The sequence below is a fragment of the Rhinolophus sinicus genome, linkage group LG02 (assembly GCF_036562045.2).
Source record: "Rhinolophus sinicus isolate RSC01 linkage group LG02, ASM3656204v1, whole genome shotgun sequence".
NCBI classification, from domain to species: domain Eukaryota; kingdom Metazoa; phylum Chordata; class Mammalia; order Chiroptera; family Rhinolophidae; genus Rhinolophus; species Rhinolophus sinicus.
This window is the reverse complement of record NC_133752.1, coordinates 27,300,155-27,314,551: the sequence shown is the minus strand read 5'-3', so window position 1 is coordinate 27,314,551 and position 14,397 is coordinate 27,300,155. Positions and strand designations below refer to the sequence as shown.

General features: G+C 34.1%; 1 pseudogene; it reads left to right on the top strand.

Moving 5' to 3' along the window:
- Positions 1-1,526: 1,526 nt before the first annotated feature.
- On the top strand, positions 1,527-13,416 carry LOC109452719 (cholinephosphotransferase 1; annotated as a pseudogene).
- Positions 13,417-14,397: the final 981 nt, after the last annotated feature.

The following is a 14,397-nucleotide window of genomic DNA, read 5'->3' as shown; positions in this document are numbered from 1 at the left end:
CCATTTGATGTATTTTAATATGAATAAAGTGGTATAAGATGATACATAAATGACCATTCTTGCTATATCAATAATGAATTAGTTTCATAGGTATAACTGAGCTTGCTGAATTTATGTGATGAGTTGGACCAATTACAATAGTTAAATGTTGTAGACATTTTTCATGTTCAGAGGCAGACACGAAAAGTTTATTTCAAATATCTTATTTTTTATATTTTGGATAATGAGAAAAAAGTTAAATAACTGATTGTTTAACCTAATTCTATTAACTCATTGAAATAAACTGCATGAAAATTTTCCCACTTTCTGATAATCAAAGATTTAGGGGGGAAAATCTTTTTAAATACTTGTGTAGGTATTGATAGAAGTAAATATATCATATATTGCTGTGTTTAAGTTAAGGACACCTGTCTCAGCAACACCGAATTAATGCAAAAGCCAAATAATTTATTTAGTTCAGCCAGTGTTCAGTTGCGAGTCTAAGGTGATTATAGTACTTGAATGGTCTACAGGAGAACAGGTATTACAAATTTGGAGGTGGGGGAAAAGGGACTCCACAAGTCTTAGAAAATTTATGACCGAATTTGATCTTTCCTGTAATTTTTTTTCAAACTGACTGCCTTTAAGTTACACAGATCTGCCCCCTCAACCCTTGTGCTGCCAGTAAGATTACGGAGCTGCATCCAGCACACTATATAGCAAAATTCAATTTCATGCATTTCGTATATGTCATGCTACATTATAATGCAGCTTACACATATTCAAAATAATTATTGTGCATACCCTAAAGGCTGCAGCTTGTGTCACATTGTGTATTATTTACAGTCACTTGTAAATCCAGCAAAATACACAGGCAGAGAAATCAAAGCAGGAGGTAAAGTTTGCTTTAATGTGATTATATTGGCATCTGATATGATGGTGTGTTGGACCATATTGACACGAGTGAGGATTCTATGTAGCAACTGTTCAATACCATCCGTTGGACTTCTCTGATAGACCACTTAACTATCTCAGCTTTTCCAGTGATCATCTCATTTATCTAGGATTATTGCACTGAATTTACTGTTTGGTTTTCTTCCAGAACTGAAATGTCAAGTCCAGTGTCATGTATGCAGTAGCTTTGTGCTGTGAGAGCTTCACAGATCCCCCAAAAGCTGCTAGCAGTTGATCTTTGGATAGAGCTAGAAATAAATAAATCCTCTTTAGAAGATCAATATTCATCCCATTTAATGCTTGATGTGAAACTTGTGGATTTGTGGTAGTAATGCTGATGTACAGCTAATCGTTGAAAATGGGCATTAGGGCTTTTATAGCATGGCAACATATTGTCAGGCAAGAAAGGAAAGAAGTGGTAAGCACAGCTTGGAAAAAACATGGTAAGTTTGTATAAATTTGCTGCATATTTGGAATCCAATTAGGTCAGTTTACGATGTAATATTAAAAGCTAATAATGTGGACAACAAATGGATCTCTATGTAAAAGAAATTCCTCAGAAGTTTCCTTGGTTTGCCACTCTCTGCGGTATGATGCATGAAAATGAAGTATCTAACTCATTTGGAGACTCTGGTGCTAAAGAAATTGATATTGAAATAGTTTCCGTATGGTGATTGTTGTAATTACCAGTGATTATACTACAGAAAACATTTTAACATAAAAGCCAGGAACTTTGAAGGAGCAGTGGGGTTTTCATACTAGAACTTCGTACTAAAATCTAAAGGACTCAAAGACAGGAGTATAGAGCAACGTCCTGAACAATTAACTCCAAGAAAAAAGGACATCCTGCTAGTTAGCAAGGCATTGAACATGGTTAATGCCAATAGTTACAACATTTTTCCTATTCAACAGTGTAAAAATCACATGTCAGATGTTCCTTTCCCTGCAAAGGTTAAATTTATCCTTTGGATTTAAGTACTTTATTTTTTTCTATAAATATGTCATAATTCATACTGTCGTGGTTTTCAGAAAAGCAAGTTGGTGCTGGGAATTCTTTGCATGCAATAGCTTTCAGCCCAGTCACATCTGGGCTATAATCTGTAATATAGATGTTGTTGTTGCCAGTGTTATATTTATATTTTCAACCATATTTCTCAATTATTAATTTAATACAGTGCATGAAAAATATGCACACAATCTCTCTGTAAAACCCTTGACTTGTCAATATTCTTACAGACTCAGGCTGCCCTGTTGAATTTTAGCAAGTATCTGTTTAAACTTATTTGTGTAAAGGGATGCCTTTGGCATAAAGCATGAGAAAAAATGCACTTACTGTAAGTATAGAAACTAGAGAACTGGGATTGATCTGTTTTCCCAGGAGAAATGATATTCTTTCTAACTAATAGGTTTTCATTTAGGTTTACCGAGAAATGAAACATTATAATCTTTACATGGAGGGAGAGGCCATTAAAATTAAAACATGCAGAGTAACATCTGCTGGCTCCAGATATTTGCTGGACTGCTCAGAAGTCTCAGCTCTCCTTGTGCAAGTCCCAAATTTTACCACTGATAAATGATCCCCGATAGGGATCTCCAGCAGTCACAGTTCCTTTGGTTGGCAACGGAAGACAGGATAAGATGGCAGGTCATGGTCACAGGATTGTGTTTATCTGATGAGAAAAAAGTCCGTAAACACAGGAGAAAATTTATGTTTATGCTTGAGGCCATGAAGGTTGGGAAATAGTAATGTGCTAGGCTGAGATGACAACTGGGAAAGTGTGTGGGTGTCTGCTATAGTATATACCTGTGAATTCATGCACATACATGGAGTTACGTGTGTATGTGGCGTGAGTACATATGCATAAATGGGAATATCTTAATCATGTTCTAGGGCTGGAAAAGACTAATATATCTGAAAATATCTTTCCTAAAAATGAAAACATTAAAGTTTATATGAATTCACAGATAACACAGTAACAAACAGTTAGTCACAGAAACAGGGTGTATTATTTTCATCTCTAAATTTTGAGGTTGATCTCAAGGAAGATAAACAGCCTTTGCTCTAAACAGCAAACCTGTAACTGGAAGAATGTTGGGCTAGTAAACTTACTGTGACAATTCTTACATTGATCTAAAGTGACTTGTAAGTCTGGTACTTTCTATTTCTTTCTTTCTTTTTTTTTTTTTTTTTCCAGAAAATAAATATTTCCAGGTTTTGAATACTTAATTTTAAGAAGTTGTGAAGAATTTCACAGTTGGCACATTATTTGACAAACTGGGCCATTAGAAAGCTGATAGAAAATGATACTGTTCCCATTTACTATAATAGCTATAGTCTCTCATTTGAATTCTCGAGAGTCCTATCAATGCAGCTTCTTAGAAACGAAGAGAAAATACTCCCCATACACAAGGCAGAACAATTCACTTCATAGTCTCCCCTCAGCTACCATGGTTCTCATCTATAGAGAAAAACTGAAAAATAAAAGTCTGATTTTGTCAGTTTTACCATTGTGTGTGTGTGTTGGCTACTCAGAAATCAAGACACACTCTTCGTTTTTGGTTTTTAATCTTACCTTTACATTTATAATTTCCTATTCATTCATTTCTTCACAAATAATTATTGAGTATATTTTATGTGCTAAGCCAAGAGATAGGCCTTCATTTCTAGAATGTTACTCTCGTTTCCTTCTTTTCCTTAGTCTTCTAAAACACTGATATATATTCATATTTATTTTCAAACTTTCCATATTTATTGTAAAGTATACCAAGTTGTTTGTGGAGCAAGGTCGAGTTTAAAGAATATAAAGATGGCTGGGTCGGTACCTGGCTAGATCAGAATTGATAGATAGTCTAAAAGACATGTATATAGATATACAGATGTGTAGATAGCCAGTGGACAGTGTGCAGAGTCCTGTGATCCTGGTTATACTCATAAACTACAGAACTATGCTATTCTCATAGATCAGTCTACCAGTTGAGCAACAGATTACATTCTTCTATGGGAAACAAAACCACCCAGGCCAAACTATTCACAGAAAGAATTCCTACACGACAGGCTCAGCTTCCTCAGATAGGAAAAATAAGACTTAAATATCCACTATAAATTAGCTGATGTAGGCAACACCTAAATTTAGCTAGAGTGAAAAATCAAAGTAAAAACTCAGTGACTCAGAAACTTTCATTAGAGAGGTCACCATAGAGGGAGAAAAAAATACGTAGAATAGATTTATTTTGTGCAAAATATGTGTGTATTATAGAACTGAAAGTCATGTTATAATAAGGGGGGAAGTTCTACAGTCAACTTCTCTGAAATGAAACCTATGTCACTTTACTAACCGTTGTCACCCCAATAAACTTTAATTAAAAAAAAAAAAAGAAGAAAGGAAGGAAAATGATACTCTTCAAAGGTAACATAGTGCCCTGAAGAATATATTGGCTGATGATATCTTCCAGAGGATTTAGATGTATAAAATGGGGGAGTCACATAATCTTTGAACATTGTTTAGTCCAACTTTCTAAAATTTTGTATTATACAATGGTGATCTGTATAAGAACTAGAAAAATTTAATTTGGTCAGAGATGCCCACTGTCTACGAGTTTCTCTATTGTGAAATGTCTCCTATGGACAAATGTCCAAAAGAGAGACAAGACTATGATTCCCCGGCTGACTGACACTCTATCAGTGCATTCCGTCTCTGCAAATAGAGTCTGTGATATTTTAACTAAAATTTGCCAGAAAAGCTATGTAAATGTGGAAGTTTATCACTTTACCTCCCTTCCACTAATCCCTGTTAAAATATTATAAATAACACAGAGCTTAGAGTTGCAAAACAGAGACCCAACAAGACTTAACCTAAAATCTTCTTGTAAAGATTCAAATAAAGGCTTACAACCAATAACTAAACCAACCCACTTTGATCCATATAATTATCTATAGTCCTAATTCCTCTTATCTTTAAGAAATAAGAAAAAAATTGTTAAAGACCTCATATTTTGAGCAGGTTATTTTATAGGCTTTCTTAAAAAAAAAAAAAAAAAATCCCCTGAGATTTCATGGTATTTTAGTAAGTCACTCTTATTCCAAGGAGAAAGAGTTTAATTTGCTCCAGTTATGCAAACCTGCAGTGCCTTCTCATTGCTGGGATATGCAGTGGTTACTTGTAAAGCTCCCTAAAAAGACTGGGCTCTCATTTATGAAGACAATGAATGAACAGGATTTTACACACAGACAATGATAGAGAGACAGGGAGCCACTTTGAAGTTCAAATAATTTGACAAGTTTGGAATTCCTAAAAAATAATGAAAAGGATCTTTGCTGAATTTTTATTTTGTTTTTTTGTTCTACCTTCATTTCACATAGGCGGGTTGGGGCAGGAAGCGCAGCCTGAACAGCTCAGCCAGATCTGGAGGGATTAGTTACAGCAAAGAAGGCTGCTGTGTGAATCTGAGTCATTTTTTTTTTTTTTTAATGGTAGCAATTCTAAAGGGGAAAAAAATCACACATACACATAGACATGCCAAATCCTACCTTTATAAGTATATCTGGTCAAACATTCTAATATAAAATCACCTAAAAATCATTTACACCTATTGGAATGATCTTTTCTATGGTAATGTTTTATTGGACTTCAAATAAAGAGATGGGTTTCCTTATTTCTGAATAAATTGTGATTTTAGTCACAATATTAAATAAAATATTTAGTTTGGCATGGGCTTTGTGCTTCCTCAATATAACATCAGCAATTTCTTTTAGAGATAAGCAACGGTAAGGACAGAAGATAGGAATTAAAAAACCAAGGTGAGAAAGCCTTCCCATCAATTCTCAGAACAACTAGGGGGATATTAAAGGTGATATAGTGATCTAAATTGTTCACAATGCTTTGGAGCTAAGCAATGTGTGAAATAAAAAATATTAACTTTCAAAAATATAATTTTCTAGATTAAATTATTCCAAACTGGAAAAATAAAACTCATTCTTTGGAACACAAGCAAAGATCTGTTCTCAAATATGATTGAGGATTTGTTTCTGCTACACCTAAAATTGCATCACTCATTAAAGTTTAGCATTTTACCAGCTGCACTTCAGCCGGTCTCCAAAACCTGGAACAATCATGAGTCAAGTTAACTATTAAGTAAAAAGTTAACTCCCTAAATTGTAATTCCATTTCCTGTTGCATTATGTTCTCATTGTGTTTGTAAATGTTCTCTGACTATGGGATAATAGATTTATATGATTGTAGAAATGAAGCAAAAACATTTTAATGATACTGTTTTCTAATTTTTCCCAAATTTTGATTCCAGAACCACTGCACAAATATAGTAGCATTAATGGTGCAAAGAACACCTGTACTTAAGATAGCAACTTGATGTAGCCAGATAGCATTACACATGTTATTCCAAACCTTACAAGAAAAACGTTACAAAAAATTCTTCAAACAATGTTTTTTTGGATGTTTTTCTTCCCACAAAAACCCCACCATTGGTAGAGTTTGGAGTAGCCCAATAGAACTAACATAGCTGTTTCTTATTATATCTCAAAAGATCATTTCTCTTTTCTGCCTCATCATTTATCCATTTCACTAATGCACCATAGATAATGATTATTTATTATTAACAATCAGAAAACTCACTTAGACACGTAATAGAAAGAGCTCTTTCATTATTGTGATATTAAAACTCAAATATTCCTTTTATTAAGATTCATTCCTAAAAAGGAGACAATAGATTTTAAAATTCCAAGAATTTCCATGATTTTGTTTGAAATTGTGGCTTGTGTTTTGCTTGAAGTGTAAAAGACCAACAAAATTTCATTTATTAATACATAAAATCAAGGCAAACCCAGGCAGGAAGGTAAAGAATTAGAATATTTATTTGAAATTAAAATCGATTTTATTTCACTAATTTGTCAGTTGCTTTGCTATAGATGTTGCCCAGTATTCATATGTAGCAAGTTACATAACAAGCTAAGGGAGACTTTTTGGTAATCACTCTGTATTTAGTTTGAAAGTTACTTTAGAAAAAATAATTATCAAGACAATTGCTTCAATATGTATTTTTTTTACATGTGCAGAAACACACGATCTCATTTATTTTTATTCTGTTAGATAAGTGTCCAAACTAAGAGTTTGCCAAAAGCTATTCTCTGACTTTATTTAAAATGAAAATACAAACTTAAAAAACTATAATTAAAAATAACTTGCATCAAAAGTAATTGCATGGTCAAGTAAGTAGTGTGTCCTTTCCCTAGCCCTCTCTCCTCTACCAAGCACACACACACATGCACGTGTACACGCACACACACGTGCACACACATACAGACATACACATATACACACATTCATGCAGTCACAGAGACATTTACACAGTTATTTTGATGTTTTAATTCACTACAATTCATCAAAGTTCAATGCGTATGTGTCATTCTTCCCTCTTACTATATAATATGCAAGTACCATTTGAGTGTTTTATTTGCCTGCCTAGTCATCTTCGAAGAAATAACATTCATCAGCATTTATTTACAGAAGTATTTAACTAAGCCTTTCTCAACTTGTTCGCTATCTTTTCTTGTAATCCTGTGGGTAGTGAAGTTCAATAGATCTGCAACTACAACATCATGCAATGATCTTTAGAATATAATTGCACAAAATTTGTGAGGTTTGATGGGGTCAATGCTATTTTTCTGTTCTCTGGTGTAAAAGGACAGCAGAGGGAGCCCCTGCATGACTTAAGGAAACCAAAGGCAGGCAGGAGAAAAAAGACTTTTCTGGGTTGGAAATTATGCCTGGTGCCCTCTTCTGGAGTCACTGGTAAAAGTGCGGATTTCGAAAAGAAATTTGCAAGCACTGAATTCCAGACTGGATCTTAGCATGGGTTATTACCAGTCATTATAAAGGGCATGGCAGAATTTTCATAATAAAACTAATTTTAATTTCTTTGAATTTTAAAAACAAATAGATGCTTTACATTTTCTTTTCATGAAGTTTGAGATTGATAAATCAAATTTCTATGGAAAATCCCACTCCTCTAAAATTTGCATCATCACTGAGTTGTCACCATATTCCTCCATAACCCTACATATTTCACGATCTTAGTATGCAGTACATAAACTATGATATTCATATGACCAAATGCAGGTATTTCATTTGAATATAAAAGAGTTTCACAGTGGGTGAAAGAATCCATTTAAAAGGCTACTGGATCAAGGCTGTACTGACTGAATTATGCAGCTAATAAATGTGTTTTCCTTGTGATAGTTTAGCAATAATCCCAAGTACTGAAAACCATTTCAATTCTGCTTGCTTCTCAGTTCTCTTGAAGAACCCTACCAAAGATGATATCTTTTCATTCAGAGTGATTGGTAATAAAATTACTTTCAATTTTATTGTAAATGTGTAAGCATTAATTATAAGAAATTATTCATTATAATTTCCAATGAAATTATAAGAAAAATAAGAAATTATTCATTATAATTTCCAATGAGAACCAAAAAATCTCCAGATATTTCATATGATATTTTGTTAGATGTGCTCACTTGCAGATAAGATATTTATGGAGTCCACTTTGCAAACTATTTGTCATTTAACTCTGCCAATTATGTTTAAATACCCTGTAGAAAAGCACTACTTCAATTTGATTTAAAAGTATAATAAGGTTAGAAAATTCTTCCTGTATTTTTGTCATGTTCTTAGGACTATTGAAAGGGTCCATCAATATAAAATAAGTCAGATATTTTCAGCTTAGACTGAATGGACTAATCATTTTGGTATTAATTTTTAGTCTATATTTATAACATTACTTCCAAATTTTACTTAAAAGATACTTAGATGTTGAACTATAATGGTGAAACATAAATGTTGTATGTGTATGGATAGTACTAACTTGCAAAAATCATACTTTTTATTCAAGAAAATGTTAGAAGGGTATTAATGTCCTTTCTAGCAAGAAATGAAAACTTACTTGACTTATTGAAAATAAGCAACATTTTCTTCTCACTTGCTCTGTAACATTTAATTTGACCAAGCCAATCAGGAATGATACATCATAGAAGAGGAAAGTTTCCTGAGTTGTTTCCTTGCATTTGTGTTTATATAGACTATTAAAAACATCGAACATTAATCCAATTTTGAAAATTAGTACTATATGGCTGTGTTGGTAGCTGGGGGTTGGGCATGAAAGAGGTAAACGTGGGTTGAAGATAGACGAGTACTTATTAGTGGTATGTTTGTATTGACCTTTTAGGTATTTTTTGAAGCCAATAAAATTTTCAAGAATAAAGGCAAGTAACGAATAGCAATCAAGAAATCCAAATTTTTAGCTTGAAACCTGTAATATCTATGTTTTTTTTTAAAGTTTTCAATGATACAAGAAGGGTAACATTGAACTCCAAATGTTCAGGATAGTTTAATTTCATAAGTATTTGCTCACATTTCTAGAAACATGAATAAAGTAGATGTGCTTTTGATTCAGATTAAGCAATAATTTGTTCATCAGACAAATAAATATTCAGTAGCTCTTAGGAGTTAAGCACAGTCTCAGGTCTGGAAATGAAGAGGGCACTGCCCTCGTTAAACTTACACTTTCCTTTTGCAATAAATAACATTGTTATGCCATGTGTCATATTATCTTCTAAAATGCTTATGGCATATGCAAATACACATAGAGTAAAATACAGATAATCTATCCTTGGAATAACGATATTTTATAGAAAAGGTTGAAATTATTTATTGTAAATAACTCACTTTTAAAGGTTTATGGATTTTTAATCTTAATTTTTTTTTTAAATTGTCAAAGCTTTCTGAAGCTTTCCCTCATCTTCCTTTCCAGCTTCTTAAATTGGGATTGCCGTATTGGTCATATTTTCAAATAAGTAATATTCTTGCTCTTTTTTAGAATAGAGCGATATATAAGTTTGAGTCCATTAACTTCAAAACCTAAAGGGACCAAGATTATAACAAATACTGGACAATAGGAAGTTCATGTTTTCAATATTTATGTTCTCTTTTATCTATCTCTATATCTGTCTCTGTCTCTATCTCTATCTAAAATGTTTTGTGGCAGAGAGAAATCCTTTTCTCACTGAATTAACTCTACAGTGATTTTGCCAATGGTTTCAGTCTCCTCCATTCCCAACTGCCTTCCCAACCCTATTAGCCCATAATCTTCTTTATCCCCTCTATGTGTGGAACACTTAACAACATAGCTTCTTATATGCCATTGATTCTCAACTTTTTTCCTCTCTAATTTTGTATATTCCTATGGTGAATAATTCCTCTAGTGAAAATTATCTTTCCTCATTTTTGTCGTTAAGTTGTATCTTCAAGAACTAATTGAAATGCCATTTATTTTTTTGAAAGAACCCCTGGTTTCCAACTAGAAGTAAGCTATGTGCTTTCTCTGAACTCTCATAATATTTTTTTCTAAATCTCTTTCAGGGCTGATCATATTTATCATATTTATGTCTCATCTTTATCTGGTATAAATTCTATGTTCTCTAACAGTAAGCTTTTGGAGGATCAGTGCATCTCTGGGTATGCAAAGAGTGCTAAACTTGGAGTTGTTTTGTAAAAATTTGCACAAATAATCATAATTTATAATCTGATTATTTTCATTCATGTTACTTCTTAGTAAGAATATCCCCTGAGGTATACTGTGCTTTTAGGAACATATTATCCCAATCTTCAGGCTATTTTGTCTTCCAAGATGCTGTAAAGTTGTTTATGAAATGATGAATTGTGGTATTTAGTCTTAATACTTGAATTAAAATTGAAAAGTACCTTTACTGAAAATCATTTTTTAAGGAGTGACGAGTTTCAAGATTATGTTTTGCATTGGGAAGTATGTCAGGAAATTTGAAGAAAAGGTTTTTTTTGTTTGTTTGTTTGTTTTTTACTTATATGAAATGAAAATATTTTTTTCACCTCCAGTAATGCTTTCTCAGTGGAAAAATAATAGATATAAAGGAATATACATATATATGTGTGTATATATATATATATATAAAATGAATAGTAAAGTATAAGGAAATTATGCTAAGAAATGTTTTTCTGAAATAAATTTTGTACTAAAACATTGTTCGGCCAGATTTTTATGTCACACATAGATACACAAAGGAAATTCAGAGAGTATGTGCTCATTCTTTTTTGTCACACTTTTTTTTTTTTTTAAGATTTTATTCGTGAAAGTGGACAGGACTTTATTGGGTAACAGTTTGTACTTCCAGGACTTTTCCCAGGTCAGGTTGTCGTCTTTTCAATCTTGGTTGTGGAGGGCGCAGCTCAGCTCCAGGTCCAGTTGCCGTTGGGAGTCAAACCGGCAACCTTTGTGGTTCAGAGCCCCCGCTCCAACTAACTGAGCCATCTGGGAGCTCAGCAGCAGCTCAGCTCAAGGTGCTATGTTCAATCTTAGTTGCAGGGGGCGGAGCCCACCATTCCTTGAGGGAGTCAAGGAATCAAACCGGCAACCTTGTGGTTGAGAGCCTTCTGGCCCATGTGGGAATTGAACTGGCAGCCTTCGGCTTTAGGAGCACGGAGCTCCAACCACCTGAGCCACCTGGCCAGCCCTTGTCACACTTTTTGAATTAGCATTGCACAGAGATTCAATCATAATATTAAAATATACATATGGAAATTTAGAAATACCCATTGCAGAGACAAATATATCCCTTTTGCTTTTTCTCTTGAACATGCAGTTAGACCACTTTTCCAAACCTCATATCCATGTTAGGTGGGACCACATGACCAAGTTTTAACCAATGGAACATGTGTGGGAGTGATGTATGCCACCCCAAGCCTAGCCCATAAGCCCTCTCACCAGCAATCTCCCATACTCTCTATTTCCTTGGAGATGACTCCAAGGCCCTACAGGACAGCAGAGCCACACTATGGAAGGAGCTTTGAACCCTGAATCATCACCTGGAAGAGAGCCACCAGGAAAACGTTTTGACTGGTAACATCCATATGGGACTCCTATAGGAGAGAAAAATAGGCTTTAATATGTGAAGCCACTAAAATTTTGGTATTGTCTGTTATAGAAATTGGCCAACTCTGACACAGACCCATCAGTAAGTCATACTACCTTCCCCTTGACCTGCAGACGTAGCTTATAGAGAAGTGTGTATAAAAGGATTAATTTATAAAACTGGATTAGGCCAACCAAAAGGCAGTACACTTTTTTGCATGTAATCTAGTTCAATAAGAACAAAAATTTTCATGAGCCACAATTTTTTTTTTTTCCACAAAGAAATTATATTTGCTGAACTACATAGAGAAAATGCTCATCTTTAGGGCGCCGAGCTGGCTGAAAGTGCTGGCGGAGCCGCTAGGAGAGGTTAGCTGCAGTGCCAGGAGAGCAGCACTTTGGGTGTCTCGCTGCTCGAGCAGCCACTGCCGCTGTACGGGACATGGCTGGAGTGGGACCCGCTATGGATCGCCCCCAACTCCATCACCCTCCTGGGACTCGCTGTTAACCTGCGCACCACGCTTGCGCTCATCTCCTACTGCCCCATGATCACTGACCAGTCCCCGGCCATATTTTTCATATGCACTCAGACTCTTTATCTACCAGTCACTGGATACGATTGATGGGAAACAAGCCAGAAGAACAAATTCTTGTTCTCCTTTAGGAGAACTTTTTGACTATGGTTGTGACTCTGCCAGGTATTTATGGCAGTTGGAGGTTCAATTGCTGTTTGCTAGGAACTCATCCTGACCGGTTGTTTTTTGGTTCTTTTTGTTGGGATGCTCATGTTTCATTGTGCTCATTTGGAGACTTATGTTTCAGGCATCCTGAGGTTTGGAAAAGCAATAAGTATTCCTCTAGCATCTAAAGACTCCAGGAGCATCCAAGTGGAGATGTAAAAGTGGATGTAACTGAAATTCAGGTAGCTTTAGTGATGGTTTTTGTGTCGTCTACATTTGGAGGAGCAGCAATGTGGGATTACAGATACCCGTTCTAGAAATAAAATTGAAGATCTGTCCAGTTCTTGGTGTTGTAGGTGGAGCAATATTTTCCTGTTTAAGTTATTTCCATGTTATCCTGCATGATGGAGTTAGCAAGAATGGATCCACTGTTCAGCAATATTTTATCATCTGGACTTCATATAGGAATAATCATTATACTGGCAATAATAATCTATAAACAGTCAGCAACTAATGTGTTTGAAAAGCATTCTTGTCTTTATACCCTAATATTTGGTTGGATGTGTCTTTGCTAAAGTCTCACAAAAACTAGTGATAGCTCACATGACTAAAAGTGAACTGTATCTTCAAGATATTATCTTTTTTGGCCCAGGTCATTTATTTTTAGACCGGTAATGTAATAATTTTGTAGATAAATATGTTGTCTATGGTCAATGGTCATTTCATCATTTGAAATAATGATGTATTTTAGTGCTTTGTGCCTGCAAATTTCAAAACCCTTCATCTAAGTATCTTCAGGACTTTATGTCATTAAGCACCTGAACAGGTCCACAAGCATACTGACTAATAGCCCAAGGAAAAGAGGAGAAGCAGTTAGGGGAACCTAGGAGTGAATGAAATCCCCTTTTGCAGGAGGCTAGTATACTATCAAATAAGGTTATATTTTAATATAAAACATAAGTCCTCTAGATTCCATTATGTCTATTTCAGTTGTGAAGCCCTCATATATATCAATATTTTTGACCACAGATATTATCAGAAAAATAAAATATATAAATTAGTTAGAAACAAAACCAAAGAAAGAAATTTCAATTTTCTGAGGATAAGAAAGTGAACCACTCTAGTTCTAAATAACAGTCTCTTCGTCTCAGAAATCTTTATCAGACACTTGGGATTTTCATTGTCAAATGATTACATAAAAATTCAGGACTTAAAGGATTTCAGCCATGTTGAGGGTGATGCTTACTTTGATTGCTAAAAATTGATGATTCATAATACTACATAAGTGCATGGATTGTAGTACTAATTATTGAGTCAAATAATGCTATAAGAAATTATTTTTATTAGCCATTTTTCAAAAGAGATATGTTAATTACTATCATATAAAAGTAAATACAGGCTTTATTATACCAATTAGAATTTAAAAGAGCTACTGCAATTTTCTATAATTTGTATTCAGTAAAAAGAATTTGTCTTACCAGTTCAGAAAAACAAATGAATCTTTACAGTGAGGGTAACTTGTTCCTTGATATTCTAAATTAAAATTTTATTGTCACAAAAAAGTGGATGTTAAACATTCCCTTTTATGAAAATAAAACACAGTAGATAAAGCACAATAGACGTATAAGAAAACCAGTAATTTATGAAAACATGGCAAAATTATCTTCCCTTTAGAATATCAGTCAAATTTACTTCAAGTACATATTTCATTGGAGGTAAAATAAGTGTCAGGTATTCCACCACTAAGTACATTATGTACTGATTCATAGCTTTCTATTCTCACTTAAAATAGTATTTACACTGCTCATTATGAATTTTATCCAACAGT